The sequence below is a fragment of the Canis lupus genome, chromosome 15 (assembly GCF_048164855.1).
Source record: "Canis lupus baileyi chromosome 15, mCanLup2.hap1, whole genome shotgun sequence".
Classification (NCBI taxonomy): domain Eukaryota; kingdom Metazoa; phylum Chordata; class Mammalia; order Carnivora; family Canidae; genus Canis; species Canis lupus.
Genome location: NC_132852.1, coordinates 63,045,966 through 63,049,773, shown reverse-complemented (window position 1 = coordinate 63,049,773; position 3,808 = coordinate 63,045,966).

Here is a 3,808-nt window from a genome sequence, read left to right as displayed (position 1 = left end):
GTTTATTTCCGCTCTCATCTTTATTTTTTCCTTTCTGTAGGCTTTAGGATTTGTTTGCTATTCCTTTTCCAGCTCCTTTAGGTGTAGGGTTAGGTTGTGTATTGGAGACGTCTTGTTTCTTGAGCTAGGCCTGTATTGCTTTGTATTTCCCTCTTAGGACTGCCTTTGCTACATCCCAGAGGTTTGGAGAAACATGTTTTCATTTTCATTTGTTTTAAATTTCCTCGTTAATTTCCTGGTTGCTCCATTCATTCTCTAGTAGGATGTTCATAATCTCCACGTATTTTTGGTCTGTCCAATTTTTTTTCTTACTGTCGACTTCAAGTTTCATAGCATCGTGTTCCAAAAATGTACAGGGTGTGATATCAACCTTCTTGTACCTGTTGTACCTGTTGAGGGCTGATTTGTGGCCCATGATCTGATCTGATCTGGAGAATGTCCCATGTGCACTTGAAAGGAGTGTGTATTCTGCTTTAGGAATAAATGTTCATACTATATCTGTTGAGTCCCTGTGGTCCAGTGTGTCAAGGCTATTGTTCCCCGGTTGATTTTCTTCATAGATGATCAGTCCATTGCCATAAGTGGGTGTTAAAATCCCCTGTCATTGTATTATTATCAGTGAGTTCCTGTACGTTTGTTGTTAATTGGTTTCTATATTTAGGTACTCCCATGTTGGCAGCATAAATATTTAGTTGTTTGATCTTGATAGAGAGTCTTTTTAATTATGAAATAATGCCCTTCTTCATCTCTTCTTACAGTATTTGTTCTTTCTTGTTTGAAATTTAAATATTTTATTTATTTATTCATGAGAGATACACAGAGGAGCAGAGGAAGAAACATAGCAGAGTGAGAGGCAGGCTCCCTAAGGGGAGGCAGATGTGGGACTCGATCCTGGGATCCCAGGATCACCCCCTGATCTGAAGGCAGATGCTCAAACACTGAACCACCAGGTGTCCCCCTGGTTTGGTCTCAAATCTCGTTTGTCTGATATAAGTATGTGTCCTCCAGCTTTCTTTTGATATCCATTAGTGTGATAGATGATTTTCCATCCCCTGACTTTCAATATGTTGGTGTCTATAAGTCTAAGGTGAGCATCTTGTTGGCAGCGTACAGATGGATGTTGTTTTTTTAATAATAATTTTATTTATCAGGGATCCCTGGGTGGTGCAGCGGTTTGGCGCCTGCCTTTGGCCCAGGGCGCGATCCTGGAGACCCGGGATCGAATCCCACATCGGGCTCCCGGTGCATGGAGCCTGCTTCTCCCTCTGCCTATGTCTCTGCCTCTCTCTCTCTCTGTGTGACTATCATGAATAAATAAATAAAATCTTTAAAAAAAATAATAATTTTATTTATCAGAGAGACAGAGAGAGAGAGGCAGGAAATTATGCAGAGAGAGGAGCAGTCTCCCCACCAGGAGCCCAGTATGGGACTCGATCCCAGACTCCAGGATCACACCCTGAGTTAAAGGCAGAGGCTCAACCCCTGAGCCACCCAGGCATCCCGGATCCTGATTTTTATCTACTTTGTTACCCTATATCTTTTGATTGGAGCATTTAGTCTATCATCATTCAGAGTGACTATTTAAAGATATGAACTTTGTGCCTCTGTGTTACCGGAAGAGTTGGTGTTTCTGGTGACGTTCTCTGGTCCTTTCTAGTCTTTGTTGCATTTGGTCTCTTTTTTTCCCCCCACTAGAAGAGTCCCTCTTAAAATTCCTTACTGGACTGGTTAAGTGGTCCTGAACTCCTTTATATGTTGCCTGTCTGGGAAAATCTTTATCTCTCCTGAATGACACCCTTGCTGAAGAAAGAATTCATACAAATTGGACTGTAATAAAAAGAAATTTAAAAACATAAAATAAATTCTTGCTAATATGATTGAAGAAAATGGCATTTAGGAGGAAAACCAGAAGCAGAAAGAGAGGAGGACATATTTCACCCTCCATAGCCTTTACAGGGACCTGGTGTCCTTTCCTAGGAGGGGCCCCCCCTCCGGAGGATGCTTCCTGACCCTCTGCCTCCTTGTTGGAACACAGCAGGCACATCTCTAGCACCTCTGCAGTCGTGGCTTATAGCGTTTTCCCTGTATCCTATTGGGGACCACAGCATTGTGTAAGTAACCATCTGGCTGCTGTTTGACAGTATTGGGGGGATTCCGTCTTTTGTTGCTTTTTTGTTGTTTTTGTTGCTTTTGAGGTGTGTGTGTGTGTGTCTATCCCATGCAGCTATCAAGTGCAGCAATCAGATCCTCTGGCTGGGTCACCAAAAAAACCCGAAATGGTTGGCACAACATCATTTCTGGTGCTGGCGCTGGGCAGTTAGCTGGGCTCTCCTGGCAGCGCTGGGGCTCGCTCATGCAGTGACTTTCAGCTGGAGGGTCAGCTGAGCTTGAAGTTCTGGCTCGGCCACATTCCCATGTCCACCAGTGGGTCTGGCCACTCCTGGAAGGCACGTGGGAACGTCAGCTGTGTGTGCCTTGTGGTGCCCCTGCACAGGCTAGTTGGGGCCTAGGTGGTTCCCCCTCCTCCTCTCTGGGGGTCTCTACATGCCCTGTGCACAGAGTTCTGGGAGACACAGAAATGGGCTGGCTGTGCATTTTCGCACAACATTTTATTGACTTTCTACAGCAAACGGGCTCAGAGCTGTGGGTGCGTGCCTTCATCTGGGGAGGGAGACCTTTCTGTCCTTTACAGGAGGACAAGAATCACATGGGTTGGGGGTCGAGTGCTGGAGTCCCCCACCAGGGAGCATTTGTGGACTCCGGGTGGAGGCGTGTGTCCTGAGGTTTCAGCCTGAGAGACGGTTCTGAGGACAGCAAAGCTGAACTGGACTTGCAGCTCATGGGCTTCTGCACTGGGTTCCCGCAGGGCAGCTGGACCCCGGCCTTGGGCCCTCTGGGGGCCCCAGCACCTGGAGGAACCTGTCTCCTGGTGTGGGTGCCGGTGGGGCCCACTGGCTTGCCCCTCCTCTCCCCACACTGGGGTGTCCCAGGATCCCCAGGGCTGCCCTAGATCAGCGACCTGGATCTGTGGGGCATGACCAGGGCCCAGCAGGCCATATCCAGCTGTGAGAGGGCTTGCTCAGCCCAGGGCCAGAATCCAGGGCTGGCCGGGGCCATATGGGCCTGATTCCATTAGTCTTTGTGTTGGGACTGGTGGGGGCTCAAATAAACCCAGCCCCCACAGAGCCTGGGCCCAATCAGCCCAGGTACCTCTGGGTTAGGGCCTGGTGTCCTGTGCAGGGTTTCCCACCCTCCAGGAGTGACAGTGGGTGGAGGCAGGGCACAGTGGGTCCTCTGATTCACTCACCTGCTCACACACTGTTGGGGGCTCCCTGCCGTCCCTCCTCCCTGCAACCCCTGGGTACTCTATGGGATACCCGGGCTTCTGATGGGAGCAGGGTATCCAGAGAACCCCAGGGAGGCTGATCATGTCCCACAGGGGGCAGCTGCACCGGGTCCTTGCTCGGGGTCGATGGTGTGGGGGCATGGGTATGATGGTGGTGGAATGTGGGGGATGGTATAGGGGGGATGGTGATGGGGTATACTGTGGGTGGGGATTATGTGAGGCTGTGTGTGTGTGAGGCGGATGGGGTAGTGGTGATGCCATGGGGGATGATGATGTAGGGGGATGATGTGGGTCTGGGGAATGGGGGGATGGCGTGGGGGGCCGGCGGACACAGGGCATCCCCGTTCTCTAAGATGCACACAGAGACATCTACAGATCAAGGCGACCCCATTCTGGCATTTGTTGTGACACCTGCCCCTGGGGCCCCATGTGGTGAGTGCAGGGCCCTGGCTGGACCGGGGC